The sequence below is a fragment of the Scyliorhinus canicula genome, chromosome 6 (genome assembly GCF_902713615.1).
Source record: "Scyliorhinus canicula chromosome 6, sScyCan1.1, whole genome shotgun sequence".
NCBI lineage: Eukaryota > Metazoa > Chordata > Chondrichthyes > Carcharhiniformes > Scyliorhinidae > Scyliorhinus > Scyliorhinus canicula.
Window position 1 is genome coordinate 100737908 of NC_052151.1, and position 19930 is coordinate 100757837.

The 19930-nt window shown below is 45.0% G+C and overlaps 1 long non-coding RNA gene across 1 annotated transcript in view; it reads right to left on the bottom strand.

The window, feature by feature from the left end:
* The window catches only part of LOC119967344, a 131323-nt gene that overhangs the window by 55078 nt on the left and 56315 nt on the right, over window positions 1-19930 (bottom strand). The gene's annotated exons all lie outside the window — the stretch shown is intronic.

The following is a 19930-nucleotide window of genomic DNA, read 5'->3' on the forward strand; positions in this document are numbered from 1 at the left end:
TGAAGGTGAACCCCCCCCTGTGCATGCGTGGGGATGACATCAACAGCCGCTGACGCTCCCGCGCATGCGCGGACCTGCGCTGGCCGGCGGAGTCGCTTCGGCCCCGGCTGGCGCGGCACCAAGGGCCTTCTATGCCGGCCGGCGGGGTGCAAACCACTCCGCCGCCGGCCTAGCCCTTGAAGGTGCGGAATGGGTAGCCCGACGCCGGAGTGGTTCACGCCACACCGTCCCGCCAGGAGCCCCTGCCCCACCGGGTACGGAAGAATCCCGCCCCTCAACTTTTCAGTCAAAAAGAAAATAAATGTTGAAGCCTAATATGATAGTTGAAATACGTATTGAAAGATAATTAAAATATAAGAAATATTTCTGTTAGAATGAATATGCTTCTCTATAATATCAGGATACCTTTTGCAATCCTAGCACTGAAGCAATGAGACTGCAGAGTGGTGAGCTATCATCTGCTGTCATGAGATAATAGTATTTTGGGCCAGTGAAATGAAATGAAATGAAATGATAATCGCTTATTGTCACAAATATGCTTCAAATGAAGTTACTGTGAAAAGCCCCTAGTCGCCACATTCTGGCGCCTGCTCGGGGAGGCTGGTACGAAAATTGAACCTGCCTTGGTCTGCTTTAAAAGCCAGCTATTTAGCCCTGTGCTAAACCAGCCCGATACACAGGGGGTTTCCCACCGCTGGAAATCTTAAAAGGTCTGCAGATAACATTCATTTGAGTATCACAGATAACAACTGAATTACAGGTCGCAAGTACACATCGCTAAAAGCAATGGTGCATAACTCAGATATAATGCCAATATTCAACAATGTAACTGCACCTGCTGTTCCTAGAAGTGAGCCAAGAAAGGTTATCCAAACTCTCTTGTCATTTTACTGCTTAATTTTAGGATCCTGTTTTGATTTTTTTGTGTGGTCTGATGTTCTGTTTTAATTATTCCTTCCCCTGGGTATTCTTATTTACTTTCAACTCTCTCATATCCTGCACAGCTGCTTCTTTTTGTTTCTGTCTAAGCTATTCACTATTTTTACTTTGGTTCTCTCTAGTTACCTTCCTCTCTCCCATACCTGTTATCCCAGAAGGCCTATGTTGGGCTTTGCAATTGCCATGTCTTTGGTGCATTTATCTTACTTGTGGGTTTCTTTTTCCTTAATGCTGATAACATGTGATGGGATTTTCTTACCTTAATCTGCAATGACAGAAACAACTTGTATTTATATATATATTTTTTTTAATTCATTTTTATGGGATGTGGGCATCGCTGGTTGGGCCAGCATTTATTGCCCGTCCCTCGTTGCTCTTCAGAAGGCGGTGGTGAGTTGCCTTCTTGAACCACTGCAGTCCTTGAGGTGCAGGTACGCCCGCTGTGCTGTTAGGGATGGAGTTCTAGGATGTTGCCCCAGTGACAGTGAAGGAACGGCGATATATTTCTAAGTCAGGATGGTGAGTGACTTGGAGGGGAACCTCCAGGTGCTGGGGTTCCCACGTATCTGCTGCACTTGTCCTTCTAGATGGCAGTGGTCGCGGGTTTGGAAGGTGCTGTCTAAGAAACCTTGGTGAGTTACTGCAGTGCATCTTGTAGATGATACACATGGTTGCCACTGTTCATTAGTGGAGGGTTTGAATGTTTGTGGAAGGGGGAGCAATCAAGTGGGCTGCTTTGTCTTCTTGTGTTGTTGGAGCTGCACTCATCCAGGCAAGTGGAGAGTATTCCATTACTCTCCTAACTTGTGCCTTGTAGATGGTGGATGGAGGGGGTCAGGAGGTGAGTTACTTGCCGTAGGATTCCTACGTGCCCTAGTAGCCACAGTATTAATATGGCTAGTCCAGTTCCGGTTCTTATCAATGGTAACGTTCACGATGTTGATTGTGGGGGATTCAGCGATGATAATGCCATTGAATGTCAAGGGAGTTGGTTAGATCCTCTCTTTTTAAAAAAATTTAGAGTGCCCAATTCATTTTTTTCCAATTAAGGGGCAATTTAGCATGGCCAATCCACCTATCCTGCACATCTTTTTTGGGTTGTGGGGGTGAAACCCACACAGACACGGGGAGAATGTGCAAACTCCACACGGACAGTGACCCAGAGCCGGGATCAAGGTTAGATCCTCTCTTGTAGGAGATGGTCATTGCCTGGCACTTGTGTGGCTCAAATGTAACTTGCCACTATCAGCCCAAAGCTGGATATTGTCCAGGTCTTGCTGCATTTGGACATGGACTGCTTCAGTATCTGAGGAGCTGTGAACAGTGCTGAACATTGTGCAGTCATCCGCAAACATCCTCACTTCTGACCTTATGATGGAAGGGAGATCATTGATGAAGCAGCTGAAAATGGTTGGGTCTGGGACTCTATCCTGAGGAACTCCTGCAGTGATGTCCTGAGCTGAGATGATTGACCTCCAACCACCACAGTCATCTTCCTTTGTGCCAGGTATGATTCCAACTAGTAGAGAGTTTTCCCTCTGATTCTCATTGACTCCAGTTTATCTAGGGCTCCTTGATGCAATACCCAGGTCAGATACTGCCTTGATGTCAAGGGCAGTCACGTTTGAACCAAGGCTGTAATGAGGTCAGGAGCTGAGTGACCCTGGCGGAACCCAAACTGAGCGTCCGTGAGCAGGTTATTGCTGAGGAGGTTCCACTTGATAGCACAAACCTGCTCATGAGGTTTGGGTTCCGCCAGGGTCACTCAACATATGGCACCTTCAACATGGCAAAACATCCAAAACTGCTTTATGAAAGATGTCCCTCTCTAGGTATATAATAATATAATTGCTTTTTGTCACAAGTAGGCTTCAGTGAAGTTACTGTGAAAAGCCCCTAGTCGCCACATTCTGGCGCCTGTTCGGGGAGGCTGGTACGGGTTAGGGCTAGGGTCAGGGAAATAGTAAAAGGGTAGTAAAAGGAGACTTGGGCTGATTAGATGCCAAAAGGTGATTGATACGTGGAGGCAGAGGGCACAGCTGAGTTATTAAATAAGTGCTTTGCTAGGGCGGTATGGTGGTACAATGGTTAGCACTGCTGCCTATGGTGCTGAGGACCCGGGTTCTATCCTGGCCCCGGGTCACGGTGCATGTGGAGTTTGCACATTGTCCCCGTGTCTGCATGGGTTTCACCCCACAACTCAAACATGTACAGGTAAGGTGGATTGGCCACGTTAAATCGCCCCCCAATTGGAAAAAAAGAATTGGGTACTCTAAATTTATATTTAAAAAAATACGTGCTTTGCATCTTTCTTTGTCAGGGAAGAAGATGATGTCAAAGTCAAGATGGAACAGGAGCTGATTGAGATGTTGGATGACTATAAAATGATAAAGAGGAGGAATTACAAAGTGTTATTTTCTTTGTTGCCGCAAAGGGAAAAGGTATGGAGGATTCTTGTAAAACACAATGAGAGGTTAATTTAGGGTATTGCTCATACAATCAAGATGGTGATCTGCTCAAAGCCCACCCAAACACTCCGCTGTCGTCATTACACATCATATGATGTAGAACCAGCAAAAAGGTATTGCCAGATACATAACACCCTGATGAGCCATCAATTGCACGAGAGACGAGTTGCTATACAAAAGTTAGGCTTTAATAAGCTAGAACTTAGCCCTGCGGTCGACTACAGTAAATGGACGACCGCCGGGCGTTCTGACTATTTATACCTCGGTATGGAGGCGTGGTTAACTCAGCCTCTCGACCAATCGGAGAGCCATCACATGACTGGTCTCAACCAATCGGTCGAGAGGCACATGACCGACCAGGGCCAATGGTAAGCCGGTGTTCTGCACCAATGGCAGACAGCTATGCAAATCATATCACCACATACCCTTCCCTCTTTACTTCATTAGTGCAACAATAACAATGGTCATTTATACAACAGATCCCTGATATGTTATTTCTATTCAGTTATACAATTCAATAAGACAGTCTCTGTGGTGGATGTCTATTTCATTTTGGTAAAGTTCAGCATTCTTGAACACGGCTACTTCAATCTCAGATGTGTCCTCATTCCTTTTTGTAGATGATACTTCTTGGGTACTTATTTCAGAATCTGTCACTATAGGCATTAAAAAGTCCTCAAAAACAGAATCTGAACTCGCCACGGTCTCTAACCTCTGTTCCAAAGTAAAGCTCCCCCTCGGTCTCATAAAGGTCTTGAGGTGTTACTGCAAACTCATTTTGTGGAGCAAGTAACTGATCAGCTTGACATCACTAAACTCTTTCATCAACCACCAAAAGAGAAAATGCTGGAAAATCTCAGCAAGTCTGGCAACATCTGTAGGGAGAGAAAAGAGCTAACGTTTCAAAGGGTCATCTGGACTCGAAACATTAGCTCTTTTCTCTCCCTACAGATGCTGGCAGACCTGCTGAGATTTTCCAGCATTTTCTCTTTTGGTTTCAGATTCCAACATCCGCAGTAATTTGCTTTTATCTTTCATCATCCGTCTGTATGGAGTATGATATTGGAGCTGTCTTTGCTAGGATCATAGCTGGTACCATTTTTTTAGTTGGGGTGATGTAACCCCTAGCTAGCACTCTCTCCCCATGGTTCAATACTCATCTTTGACAGATTTTCTCCCTCCCAGCAATATGTGTTAGTTTTTGTTGTTTGACAATCGGTGAAGAATCAGGTGGAGTTAAAACCTCAAACTGTGTTTGTAGCTTCCGCTTAAACAACAGTATTGCTGGTGAACTTTGTGCGGTAGTGTGTAGTGTTCTGATCAGATATAAGGAATTGTTTACTCTTCTTGATAATGTTTCCTGATCCTTCAATGCTTTGACAGAATGCTTTGAAGATTTCACAAAACATTTGGCCAATCCATTTGTTGTTGGATGATATGGAGCTGACTTTTAAAAAAAATTCCAATTAAGGGGCAATTTAGCATGGCCAATCCATGAACCCTGCACACCTCTGGGTTGTGGGGGTGAGACCCACACAGACACAGGGAGAATGTGCAAATTCCAAACGGACAGTGACCCGGGTCCGGGACTGAACCTGGGTCCTCGATGCCATGAGGCAGCTGTGCTAACCACTGCACTGCAGTGCCGCCCTTGAAGCTGACTTAATATGGTGTATACTGTTCCCTTACAAATAGTCCTCAAACTCCATCAAAGCAGACTGCTTACCATTATCACTGACAATCTGCTCCTGAGTCCCAAATTTTGTTAATATTTTGTCTAGTTTTTCAATGGTCTGCTCAGCTATTGTTAACTTCATTATCGCAACTTCTGGCTATTTCAAGTGCGCGCCCACAATCACTAAAAACATGTGTCCCTCAGCATAATCGATGTTTCATTTCTGCCATAGATGAGTCAGCCAGTCCCACGGATGTAATGGTTGTAATGGAGGAGTGTTCCTTAGTTTTGCAAAAGATTGGCATTGTCGAACTTTCTCTTCAATTTGAGTATCTAATTCTGGCCACCAAAAATAACTACGTGCCAATTCCTTCATTCTTACCACACCAGAATGTCCCTCCTGGAGTTGGTCAAGGACTCTACTACTTAAGAACAGAGGAATAATTATAAGGATTCCAAACAATAGAACGCCCTTCTGCACTGTCAACTCAAGTATTCATGTGATGTAAGGCTTGAGGCCTGGATTTGTTTTTTTGAACGATTGGCAACATTCCTTTTTGGTCCATCTCCTTCCGCGTTGCTGGTTCGGTTCTTGTATATCTTGGAATTTAAGATGAAATCACGGTACACTATCCGTGAGCGGGAAATATAAAATATTGACAAAATTTTCTCCTGCGCAATCGTGATAAAGCATCAGCGTTTGCATGCTGCTCGGACTTGCGATACTGAACTTCGTAAGTGTGTGCTGACAACATCAATGACCATCTTTGCAATTTATTAGCTGCCAAGGAAGATATACCTTTATACAGCCCCAATGTTGTCAAGGGTTGATATTCCTTCAAAAGAGTAAAATGACCAGACAGCATTCGACAAGGTGCCACACAAAAGGCTGCTGCATAATATAAAGGTGCATGGCGTTAGGGGAATTTATTAGCATGGACTGAGGATTGGTTACCTGACAGAAAACAAAGAGTGGGGATAAATGGTTGTTTTCTGGCTGGCGATCAGCAGCTAGTGGTATGCTTCAGGGATCAGTGTTGGGTCTGCAATTGTTTACAATTTGCAGAGATGATCTGGAGTTGGGAACCAAGTGCAATGTGTCAAAATTTGCACATGACACTAAGATAAGTGGTAGAGCCAAGTGTGCAGATGACGCTGAAAGTCTGCAAGGGGATATAGATAGTTTAAGTGCGTGGTCAAGGGTCTGGCAGATGGAGTTCAATGTTGGTAAGTGTGAGGTCATTCATTTTGGTCGGAATAACAGCAAAATGGACTATTATTGAAATGGTAAACAATTACAGCATGCTGCTATGTAGAGGGACTTGGGTGTCCCTCTGCATGAATTGTAAAAAGTTGATTTCCAGGTGCAACAGGTAATTAAGAAGGCAAATGGAATGTTGTCCGTCATTGCTCGAGGGATGGGGTTTAAAAGCATGGAGGTTATGTTGCAACTGTTTAGGGTGCTGCTGAGGCTACACCTGGAGTGCTGTGTACAGCTTTGGTCTCCTTACTTGAGAAAGGATGTACTGGACTGGGGGGTGTGCAGAGGAGATTCACTAGGTTGATTCCGGAGTATGAGAGGCTGAGTAGACTGTGGGACTATACTCATTGGGATTTAGAAGAATGAGGGGATCTGATAGAAACATATAAAATTATGAAGGGAATAGATAGGATAGAAGCGGGCAGGTTGTTTCCACTAGCGGGTGAAACTAGAACTAGGGGGCATAGCCTCAAAATAAGGGGTGCTGATTTAGGACTGAGTTGAGGAGGAACTTCTTCACTGGTTTTGTTGGGTGAACAAGATGCTGCAGGAGCAAGTACATTATACAGCCAACTGAGCTGAGAAATGCTGTGACCTTTACGTCCTCTGGTGCCTGATTAGGTATTAAAAACAATTGGAATCTTTCTTCATAAGAGTTCCGTGTTTCATAATCCTCATCAAACAGGTCCACAGCATCCATTTTTCCCTCCATTTTTGGAACTCGGCTCCTCGGATCTACGTTTCCTCCCCTCCGGCTGTGACAGAAGGTGTGGCACAAACAATCCCTTGAACAGACAACTGGCAGTTTTCCCCCTTTTGCCTGAGTATTTTGACTTTTTTGCCCAAGTAGTGGCCCATACAGAGTCGGCAGACGTTGACATCCCGTTTCCCACGGCCTGTGTAGCTTCAGCGTGTGCGTGGTCCCTGCGGCCCAGACCCCACTCAGCTCAACCCAAGCAAATCTTCCCCGACTATTGGTCTTCTTGCTCACAGTTGCGGTTGAATACTTCTGTTAAACCTTCACATCAGCGGCAGTGGTTTGTGCGAGTCTGTGTGCGAATCATCCATTGTTCCCCTTCCGTCCCACAATTAGTCGCCGAAAACCTTCTTTTTTAGCGAATATTTGACCTCAATCCTAGTCGGCATGCCTCAACCTCGTGCACAAGGCTGTTGAAGGTGGTGCACAGTCAGAAGGTGATGAAGTCAAGGTTCAGCCGGTTGTTTGAGGGGGTAGAGGATACTTGCGAACGGTGTGGGAGGGGCCCAGCTAATAACGTGCATATGTTCTGGTCCTGCCCGAAGTTGGAGAAATATTGGGGGTCATTTTGCAGCACTATGTCAGTGATCCTGCATGTGGATTAGATGTGGAGCTGTGTCCGCGGAGGCTATATTTGGGAGCTGATGGAGTTGAAGACGTGAGCGAGGCAGATGTTTTAGCCTCGTTGATCGCTCACAGTAGAGTTCTGTTGGGGTGGAGGTCAGCTTCTCCACCCTGTGCCTCAGCATGACTGGGGGATCTAACTGAGTTCTTACATCTTGAAAAGGTGAAATTTGCCCTGAGGGGGGCAGATGAGGGGTTCCACAAGAGATGGGGTTTGTTTATTTTGCATATCGCAGTGCTAGTTGCCGTCAACTGTTATGGGGGGGGGGGGGGCAGAGGTTGGGGGGTGCACGGTTTATTGTATTTGGGGTATAATGTTTTTGTCTCATTTTGTCATGTAAAATATTAAAATGTTAACAATTTGAATAAAAATATTTTTCAAAAAATCCTCAGTTTTTTCACCTGTTGTATTTCTTTGTTGCCGCAAAGATAAAAGGTATGGAGGTGCCACCCTATGGATTCTTGTAAAAGATGCTGAGAGGTTTATTGAGGGTGTAGCTCATACAATCAAGATGGCAATCTGCTGAACACCCACACAGACACTGCTGATGTCACTACACATCACATGATGCAGAACCAGCAAGAATGTATTACCAGATACATAATAATAATATTTTTTATTGTCATAAGTAGGCTTACGTTAACACCGCAATGAAGTTTCTGTGAAAATCCCCTTGTCAGGGCAGCATGGTGGTATAGTGGTTAGCACTGCTTTCACACGACGTCGAGGTCCCAGGTTCGATCCCGGCTCTGGGTCACTGTCCGTGTGGAGTTTGCATATTCTCCCCGTGTTTGCGTGGGTTTCACCCCCACAACCCAAGGATGTGCAGGGTAGGTGTATTGGCCACGCTAAATTGCCCCTTAATTGGAAAAAAATGAATTGGGTTCTCGAACTTTACAACAAAATAAGAAAATCCCCTAGTCACCACATTCCAGCGCCTGTTCGCGTACACTGAGGGAGAATTCAGAATGTCCAATTCACCTAACAAGCACATCTTTCAGGACTTGTGGGAGGAAACCAGAGCACACGGAGGAAACCCACGCAGACACGTGCTGACTCCGTACAGACAGTGACCCAAGCTGGGAATCGGACCCTGACACTGCGAGGCAACAGTGCTAACCACTGTGCTACCGTGTGCCCCAATAGAAAGGCTGTCTATATTTAAAATTGATACGTCACCAGGGCTGGATGAGATGCATCTGAATATACTGAGAGAACTAAGGTTGGAAATTGCAGAGGCGAGGGCTATAATCATCCAATCCCCCTTGGTGATTCCGAACTGGAGAATTAAAAATGTTCAATTAAAAAATGTTTAAATGGTAAGTCCAGCATCTACAGGCCAGTCAGTCTAACCTCAGTGGTAACAAGCTTTTAAAAATGATAATCCAAGACAGAATTAATAATTCCATGGATAGATATGGATTAATTAAGAAAGCCAACACTGATTTGTTAAATGCAAACTGTGTTTAACTAACTCCATTTGAGTTTTTAATGAGGTAACTGAGAGGTTAATGAGGGTAATGCAGTTGATGGACTTCCAGGCATATTTTTTTTTAAATTTAGATTACCCAATTATTTTTTTCCAATTAAGGGGCAATTTAGCGTGGCCAATCCACCTACTCTGCACATTTTTGGGTTGTGGGGGCAAAACCCACACAGGCAGGGGGACAATGTGCAAACTCCACAAGGACAGTGACTCAGAGCCGGGATCGAACCTGGGACCTCGGCGCCATGAGGCAGCTGTGCTAACCACAAGGCCACCGTGCTGCCCAGACTTCCAGGCACATTTGATAAAGTGCTGCATGACAGGCTTGTCAGCAAAGTCAAAGCCGATGAAATGTAAGGGTAAACGGCAACACGGATACAAAATTGGCTGTGTGACAGAAAACTGAAAGTGAAGGTGAATAAAAGCAAAATACTGTGGATGCTGGAAATTCAAACTAAAAACAGACAATGTGGGACAAACCCAGCAGCTCTGGCAGCATTTGTGAAGAGTGAAACAGAATTAACGTTTCAAGTCTAAGTGACCCTTCTATAGAACTGAAAAGGGATAGAAATCTGATTAATTATATATTTGGAGAAGGGGTTGGCACAGAATGAAAAGTCAGTGACAGGTCGGAGTTGGGGAGAGATTGACAAATCCATAGAACCCACAGAGTCCCTACCGTGCAAAAGGAGGCCATCAGATCAGCACCAACCCCCCGAAAGAGCACTTTGGATATAGGGCACAGTTTCATAATTTGCAGATGATACAAAGCTTGTAAGTATAGTGAACTGTGAGAAGGACAGTGGTAGATGTCAAGAGGACATTAAAAGCCTGATTGAATGGGCTGGCACAGGACAGGTGAAATTTAATACAGAGAAGTATGAAATAATATATTCTGATGAAGACAATGAGGAAAGGTGATAGAAAATAAAGGGTATAATTCTAAAGTTAGTGCAGAAACTGAGAGATCTGGCGTTGTGTCTGCACAAATTGTTGAAGATGGCAAGGCAGCCTGAGAAAGTGGTTTAAAAGATCCTTTTTTAAAATAAATTTAGAGTACCCAATTATTATTTTTTTCCAATTAAGGGGCAATTTAGCATGGCCAATTCACCTAACCTGCACATCCTTTGGGTTGTGGGGGTGAAACCCACGCAGACACGGGGAGAATATGCAAACTCCACATGGACAGTGACCCAGGGACGGGATTCAAACCCGGATCCTCAGCGCCGTAGGCAGCAATGCTAACCACTGTGCCACCGTGCTGCCCGGTTTAAAAGATCCTGGCATTCCTAAATAGAGTCAAGAGCAAAATCAATAAAGTTATGGTGAATCTTTATAAACACTGGTTTGGCTTCAATTGGAGTATTAGGCCAATTCTGGGCACTGCAATTTAGGAAGAATGTGAAGACTTTAGAGAGGGTGTAGTAAAGATTTACAAGAATGTTTGCAGGGATGAGAGGCAGGATTCTCCAATAATGGGGCTATGTCCCCAGGCCCGCGAGAAAAGAAGGCCCTGAAGAAAGTCCGGAAGGATTCACTTACCGGAAGTGGGCTAGCAGGGCCCCGGAGTACTCCTCGCAGCTCCGGCTGCCGATACGGGGCCCTGCACTTCCGTTTGGGGGTCCGCGCATGAGCACAGCGGCCGCCCCGTGCGACATGGCGAACCCACACCGCGGACCAATGCCAAAAACATAGGCCACCCCATATCGTGCACGCCCGCAGATCGGTGGCCCCCAATGGGCAGCCTGGCCATCGTGGAGGCCCCTCCCGGTGAAGGATCCCCCCACCCCCCATCAGGGCGGCCGCGGAAATTCCACGCCGAGTTCCCGACGGGTGGGACCATGAGAGAACCACGCCATCAGGAACTCGGCCAGTTGACATTGGAGAATCACCGCGGGAGCCTCTTTCACTGGCCCCCAAACGGCGCCGCGTAGACCGCCAGCTTGCGATTTGCAGCGATTCTCCGAGGACCGGAGAAGCGCGGGAGCAGTGTCGGTTCTGCTCTCGGTATTGATGCCCATTCTCCGCACCCGCGCCGATCACGATTTCGGCATGGAAGCTCGGAGAATCCTGCCCGAGCGATTTCATTTATGTGGGTAGTTTGGAGAAGCTGCACGTCTTAGAGAAAAGAAGGTTAAAAAAGATTTCATACAGGTATTCAAGATCATGGGGAGTCTGAACAGGATAGATTGGGAGAAACTGATCGCATTGGTGGAGGCGTCAGGAACCAAAGACACAGGAGGAAAGGTAAAAGAACCAATAGTGTCATAGAATCATAGCACTTCCCTGAGTCTCAGATCTTGCACAGTTTAAATCAAAATACGTTTGTTATTGGAACATAATTATTATCTGTAACCATTATATCGGTAAAACACCTCACAAACTTTACCAACATCTGCAGAAATACATGATCATAAGACCATAAGACATAGGAGCAGAATTAAGCCATTCAGTCCATCAAGTCTGCTCCGCCATTCAATAATGGCTGATATATTTCTCATCCCCATTCTCTTGCATTCTCCCCATAACCCATGGTCCCCTTATTAATCAGGAACCTATCTATCTCTATCTTAAAGATGCTCAGTTATGACCTGTATGATTTCCTTTGGCTGGAAAAGATAAAATACGAATTAAGGGGGACAGTGAAGGGGTTTGAGGCAAGGTGGGGGATGTTCATGACCGTGTTTGAGGAGTTGTTCATCGCGGGAATGAGAAGAGGGTGGGGGGAGGGTGAGAAAGGGGAAAAATTTGTACAAACTGTATATATAACCCAGAGTATCTGGCTCTGCAACTGCACCTCCACTATAGATGGAACTGTCTGTTCCAGAAGCCTGGGGGGGTTGGTTTATGGGTTTGTGGGATGGGGATAATGCCAGGAGCACAGTGCTGCCTTCTCATCCTGGTCACCCTGAGGAGGTTGTGCAGTTTTTTACGGCACTGCTGGCCAGTCCAAACGATGTTGCTGGTGGGGCTGATTGCCTCTGCCATCTGCACACAGGCATGATGAACAGCAGCAACTGGCAACCTCTTTCCCGGGCCAGGGTACAGGGTCGCCCACCTCTCCTCCACCACACCCAGGTGGGTCTCGAGCTAAGCATCCATAAAACGGGGTGCTGCTCTCGTTGCTGCCATCTTATTGGCTGGAATGGTGTGCATGGGGAGTGAATTGTGTATATGCAGCTCCATTGGAATCTCATTGGAATCGATTGTGTTCCACACGGTGCCTGTGCGAGCCCCTCAACAGTTAATGAATCGGTCCAAGTGCTGCGTCACTTTTGTTGTCGCAGAAGTCCACAAATCCTGCCCCGATGTCAGCACTTAGTCTCAGGAACGGAGAATCTCGCCGTATGCCTCTATTCTTCCTACCAAAGTGCATAACCTCATGCTTTTCTACATTGTATTCCATCTGCCATTACTTTGCCCACTCTCCTAGCCTGTCCACGTCCTTCTGCAGCCTCCCAACTTCCTCAACACAACCTGTCCCTCTACATATCCTTGTATCATCTGCAAACGTCCTCAGTTCCTTCTTGTATATTGCACTTTACAATCCACTGCACTTTACAATCCCCGGGACTTCTATGTTTTGACATTGACAGGATACTTTTGCACACTGGGAATATCTTTCATGAACACACAAACTGCTACTATGGAAACCTTGGGCATTAGCCTACAGCAGACTTTCATGACCAACTGCAACATGCTGAAGGATCAGATGGATTTCATTGCCACCGAGTGATCTGTTATCATGCTGTTTGGTGAACATAGAAGAAGAGGGCAGCACGGTGGCGCAGTGGGTTAGCACTACGACCTCATGGCGCCAAGGTCCCAGGTTCGATCTTGGCTCTGGGTCACTGTGTGGAGTTTGCATATTCTCCCTGGGTTTACGTGGGTTTCACCCCCTCAACCCAAAGGTGTGCAGGGTAGATGGATTGGCCACACTAAATTGCCCCTTAATTGGAAAAAAATTAATTGGGTACTCTAAATTTTAAAAAGAGTGCATCCAGCAGTAGACATCTTGTTCACATGGCAGGAAACCAAGAAATGCTTCTGGCAGCAATATAAGTGTCCGCTTAATTTTCCATTTGCAAAGAAATTCTGGACCTCACTTTGACCTTTAAAAATTTACTGGCATCAGTATACAAAATTCCTGATACGGACAATTTAGGTGTAAGGTTTCCAATCAAGGCTACTATGTTTCCTTTAAACATTCTTTACCAGAGAATAGTTTTGTTCTTAGATTCCAATTTTAAAAATTATTTTAACCATTTGAGACTGCTGACAGGATGTTTGCTCTAAATATTACCCAAATGTACTTACATCAAATAAATTTGCTTCATATTTTAAACTTAGAATGAAATGATATTCCATTGCTTTTGCAAACTGGTGTTAGAACTTAAGGGAGCTTTAGATTGGGCAGAACTTTACAAAAAAATGACAAAGGTGCAATTTTCCCGTTTTCAGCTCAGGTGCTCCTGTCAGGGGAAAATTAGGACTGTTTCCCGTTGGCGCTGAGAGCAACGCTGACATGTCACTCAATTATACTTAGAATTCTTTTTCCCGAGGATCGGATTCTACGATGTACCTAACTTGCAGACAGGTCTTGCTCCTCAGAGATCGGGCGCCCTTTTTAAAGCATGCCCCGCTTCACGGTCCACTGTGCCTTTTACAAGTCTCTTGATTGACAGGTACAGGAAATTTCAAAGGAAGGTTACAGTTGTTTATTTATCTAGCTCTACAAGAGCCCATTAGCACTAAAGTACTACCTCTTTTGAATAGATGTTCTTCCTACCTGCTGTTGTTTAAAATCGGCTGCCCCTTTGTTCTGAAGAGCTTCCTCGAAAGAGCAGGTGCAGAGGTGCAGAGGCAGCACTCAGACAGACTGGGTTTGGGCAGGAACTTTGTCAGGGCTGTCAGGAAAGGATGGGAGACTCGCAACAGGATTGATGCCTAGCGTTGACCCCAATTTGGGCCTCACATCCAATTCAACGGGCTATCGCGATTCTTGCCCCGGCTAGCGACCCTGGAGAATTTCTCCAAAAGTGTAATTTTCAACCTGAAAATCGGTATAATTCCTGCCGGCCCCAGCAGCATGATACGAACCGCAACTTTCAGGCACTTCGAAAAAATGTTTTCCGCATGTGCAAAATGCTGTGCCTGAGGTGCAAAGCATCTGAGTGCTTCAATGAAGGGTGCGCTGCATTTAAACAGCTCCTCAGCACTTGGTCTTATTCACGCCGGGTGAATGGCAGCTAGAAAACAAGCTCCTAGATTTATGGAGTAGCCCTCAGCCATTTGCTGGATGCCGTGGAGGAGAGGGGGTTACAATATACCCTTTGGCTGGCAAAAGGCCCTCTAGTTAGTTGGCGAAGCCCGCCTGAGATAACGGTGGCAGCACTGATCAGTGCCAACAGCCCAACCAAGAGGACGGAGGGGGGGGGGGTTTCAATGCAGAATAAAGATGAATGACCTCCTCCGATCAGCAGGGGTAAATGCTCCCTGGCTCCTTGCTGCATTCCACCCTTCCGTCACCCCAATGACTGTCGTCTTGAGCACACATCGAAGTTTAAAAGTTTAAATATTATTTTTCTTTTGGTATAATAAAGTCTTGTTTTTAAAAATAACCAGGCCTTATTTCTCATGCAATCTCTCCTGGAGCGAATCGATCTTTCCAAACAGGCTTAAAAATAAAAATAAAATGTTGCAGTTCTGGTCCAGTAGCTTAGCTACTAAGATCTGGCCAAGATCTGGGATCTGATCTGGCATCCATAACACAACATTAACATATGAACATATATATGGACATATGAGTTAAGAGCAGGGGTAGGCCATCGGCCCCTTGAGCCTGCTATGTCATTCAATAATTTCATGGCTGATCAGATTGTAACCTCAACTCCACATCCTTGCCCACCCTCCTTGTTCATCATAAATCTATCTACCTCTGCCTGAAAAATATCCAAAGATTCTGCCTCCACTGCCTTTTAAGGAAGAGAGTTTCAAAGATTCACAATCCTCTGAGAGAACAAAATTCTCCTTAAAAAGGTGACATCTTTTTAAACAGTGACCCAAAATTCTAGATTCTCCCACAAGAGGAAACATCCTTTCCACATCCATCCTGTCAAGGCCTCTCAGGATTTTATGTTTCAATCAAGTCACATTTTCTACTCTCCTAAACCCCAGCGGATACAGGTTTACCCTGTCCAACCTTTCCTCAAAAAACAACCTGCCCAGTCCAGGTGTTAGTCCAGTAAAACCTCTCTGAACTGCTTCAAATGCATTTATATCCTTCCTTAAATAAGGACACCAATATTGTGCACAGCAGTCCAGATGTGGTCTCACCACTGCCCGCATAAATGAAGCATTATACCTTTGTATTCTTAAGATCATAAGACATGGAAGCAGAATTAGGCCACTCGCCCCATCGAGTCTGCTCCCCCATTCAATCATGGCTGATATTTTTCTCATCCCCATTCTCCTGCCTTCTCCCCATAACCCCTGATCCCCTTATTTATCAAAATCCTATCTATCTCTGTCTTCAAGACACTTAACAATTTGGCCTCCACAGCCTTCTGTGGCAAAGCGTTCCACAGATTCACCACCCTCTGACTGAAGAAATTCCTCATCATCTCTGTTTTAAAGGATCGTCCCTTTAGTCTGAGATTGTGTCCTCTGCTTCTAGTTTTTCCTACAAGTGGAAACATCCTCTCCATGTCCACTCTATCCAGGCCACGCAGTATCCTGTAAGTTTCAATAAGATCCCTCCTCATCCTTCTAAACTCCAACGAGTACAGACCCAGAGTCCTCAACCGTTCCTCATACGACAAGCTCTTCATTCCAGGGATCATTCTTGTGAACCTCCTCTGGACCCTTTCGAAGGCCAGCATATCCTTCCTTAGATACGGGGCCCAAAACTGCTCACAATACTCCAAATGTATTGTATAGCCTCAGAAATACATCCCTGGTCTTGTATTCTAGCCCTCTCAGCATGAATGCTCACATTGCATTTGCCTTCCCAACTGCCGACTGAACTTGCACGTTAACTTAAGAGAATCATGAACAAGGATTCCCAAGTCCCTTTGTGCTTCTGATTTCCTCCATTTCGCCTTCCAAAGTTCATAACCTCACACATTTCCACATTGTATTCCATCTGCCACTTCTTTGCCCACTCCCCTAGCCTGTCCAAGTCCTTCTGCAGCCCACCTGCTTCCTCAATACTACCTGCCCCTCTACAAATCTTTGTATCATCTGCAAACTTAGCCACAGCGCCTTCAGTTCCTTCCTCCAGATCATTAATGTGTATTGTGAAAGATTGTGGTCCCAGTACCGACCCCTAGGGTACATCACTAGTCACCGGCTGTCATTCTGAAAAAGAGCCCTTTATCTCCACTCTCTGCCTTCTGCTAGTCAGCCATGCCAGGATCTTACCCTTAACACCATGGGCTCTTAACTTATTTAACAGTCTCCTATGCGGCACCTTGTCAAAGGCTTCTGGAAATCTAAATAAATCATGTCTACTGGTTCTCCTTTGTCTAACTTCCTTGTTACTTCCTCGAACTCCAACAGATTTGTCAGACATGACCTCCCCTTGATGAAGCCTTGCTGACTCAGTCCCATTTTATCGTGCACTTTCAAGTACTCCGCGATCTCATCTTTAATGATGTGGAGATGCCGGCATTGGACTGGGGTGAGCACAGTAAGAAGTCTTACAACACCATCGTACTCACCTGAGGAAGGAGCAGTGCTCCAAAAGCTAGTGTTTGAAACAAACATGTTGGACTTTAACCTGGTGTTGTAAGACTTCTTACTGTGCTCATCTTTAATAATATAGGCTAACCGGCCTATGATTTCCCATCTTCTACCTCCCTCCCTTCTTAAACAGCAGTGTTACATTAGCCACTTTCCAGTCCTCTGGGACCCTTCCTGCCTCCAGTGATTCATGAAAGATCATCACTAATGCCTCCACAATCTCCTGAGCTATCTCTTTAGAACCCTGGGCTGGAGTAGTCCATCCGGTCCAGGTGACTTATCCACTTTTAGACCTTTCAGTTTCCCCAGAACCTTCTCCTTACTAATGGTCACTGCACTCACCTTTGCCCCCTGGTTCTCCTGGAGCTCTGGCATCCCACTGGTGTCTTCCACCATGACGACTGATGCAAAGTAACTATTCAGTTCGCCTGCCATTTCTTTGTTTCCTATTATTACATCTCCAGCCACATTTTCCAGTGGTCCAATGTCTATTTTTGCCTCTCTCTTACCTTTTATATATTGAAAAAAGCTCTTCCTATCTTCCTTTATATTCCCAGCTAGCTTGCACTCATACTTAATCTTCTCCCCCCTTATTGCTTTTTTGGTTGTCCTCTGCTCACTTTTAAAGGCTTCCCAATCTGCTGGCTTCCCACTAATCCTCGCCACTTTGTATGCTTTTTCTTTAGCTTTTATGCTGTCCTTGACCTCCCTCGTCAGCCATGGATGCCTTGTCCTCCCCTCAGCATGTTTCCTCCTCCTTGGGATGAATTTCTATTGTGCCTCCCGAATAACCCCCAAAAACTCCTGCCATTGCTGTTCAACTGGCTTCCCTGATAGGCTCCTTTTCCAATCAACTCTGGCCAGCTCCTGCCTCATGTCTTTGTAGTTACCCTTATAAAATTGTAATACCGTTACATCTGATTGCAGCTTCTCCCTCTCAAACTGCAGGGTAAATTCTATCATATTGTGGTCAATGCTCCCTCACCGTCACCTTAAGTTCCCTAATCAACTCTGCCTCATTACACATCACCAAATCTAGAATTGCCTGTTCCCTAGTAGGCTCTGTCACAAGCTGCTCCATCTCTTGGACATTCCACAAATTCCTTTTCTTGGGATCCACTACCAACCTGATTTTCCCAGTCCCCCATGATTATTGTAATATTGCCTTTTTTACATGCCTTTTCTATCTCCTGATTTATTTTCTGACCCACATCCTGACTATTGCTACGGGGCCTGTACATAACTCCCATCAGGGTCTTTTTACCTTTGTGATTCCTCAACTCTAACCACAGAAGTTCTATGCCTTCTGATTCTATATCGCTCCTTGCTTCCGATTTAACTTCATTCCTTACTAACAAGGCAACCCCGCCTTCTTTGCCCATCTGCCTGTCCTTTCGATAGGACTCATATCCTTGTATATTTAGATCCCAGCCCTGATCGCCTTGCAGCCACATCTCTGTGATGCCCACAACATCGTACTGGCCAATTTCAATGTGCGCAACAAGCTAATTTACCTTGTTCCGTATACTGCGCGCAGTCAGGTACAACATCCTCAATCCTGCATTGACCACTTCCTTTTTCACACTTACTGTCTTTTTTGCTCTGCCTGAGGGTGATGTTGTTCTTTTATTTTGGTTCTCTATTTCCCCTTCAGTCATTACACCTTCTAAACTCAAATTTTGGTTCCCACATCCCTACCATACTAGGTTAAATCCTCTCGAGTGAATCGAGCAAACCTCCCAGCCAGTATATCAGTGTCCCTCTAGTTTAGCTGCAACCCGCCCTTCTTGTACAGTTCCCACCTGACCTGGAAGTGATCCCAATGGTCCAAAAATCTGAAACCCTCCCTCCTACACCACCAGTTTAGCCACGTGTTTAGCTGCACTATTCTCCTATTTCTAGCCTCACTGGCACGAGGCACAGGGAGTAATCCCGAGATTACAACCCTAGAGGTCCTGCTTTTTAGCTTACTGCCTAACTCCCTGAACTCCTTCTGCAGGACCTCATCACTCTTCCTGCCTATTCAATTCTCTTTGTAATAAATGGTGACATTTTATTCGCTTTCCTAATTATTTTCTGTACCTGCGTAGTAGCCAGAGTGACTTGACCTCCCATTTTCCTTTCCTCAATATGAAGAAATGCATATCTCTCTCTGCTTGATGTCCTCATTGAGCTTGTGTGTGGTATTATAGGTTGGAACCATATCTGAACCCTCCATCGAACATCATGCATGCAGCTTCAGCATCAATTCACTCCCAGACAGAATCCTTTAAGAATCTGCATTAATTTCCAAGCATATAAATATTGACCTATGTGTAATGTAATTTTTATCTTTCTTTTACAATAGTTATTTCAGAGTGCGAAAATAGTTATTTAAATAGAATACAGCGTTTATCAAAATGCAACACTAGTATAAATGTTGTAAATCTAAAAAGACCTTAATAAGTTATAAATCATTGCAAAGTATATATTTGAAACAGCCATTCAAAGGAATGGTGACTAATTTATGCTTCACTGAAAGAATTGCATTCTTTCCAGGAACTAACCACTGAACTGGTTATAGGTCAACATAAACAGCATAATTACAGTTGATGTATGTGATACTTGGAAAGAAAGAGAAGGTTGCAAGTGAGTTGCAAGGCAGAATTTCAATGAGAAATTGCCATAAATAAGTCAGTTTAGAATTTCTAGGCCTCACTTTCCTTCCCAACGTCTCTTCAAAGAAGCCAATCCAAGTCGTGTGAAAAAATATCAGGTGGTGCAATAGGGTCAGTTTGTGTTGGATTTTAATCTACAGGATGTGTTGGATCAGGAATTATCTGAAGTTACTGGCAGTGAAAAAGGGAAGACAGGCAACTTGCTCACAGCACTTTGGATGTGAAGAAAGATGCTCCTTTCTTCTAATCCCTTTGTGGGATGTGAGCATTGCTGACATTTGTTGCCCATCCTTAATTGGCCTTGAGAAGGTGGGTGTGA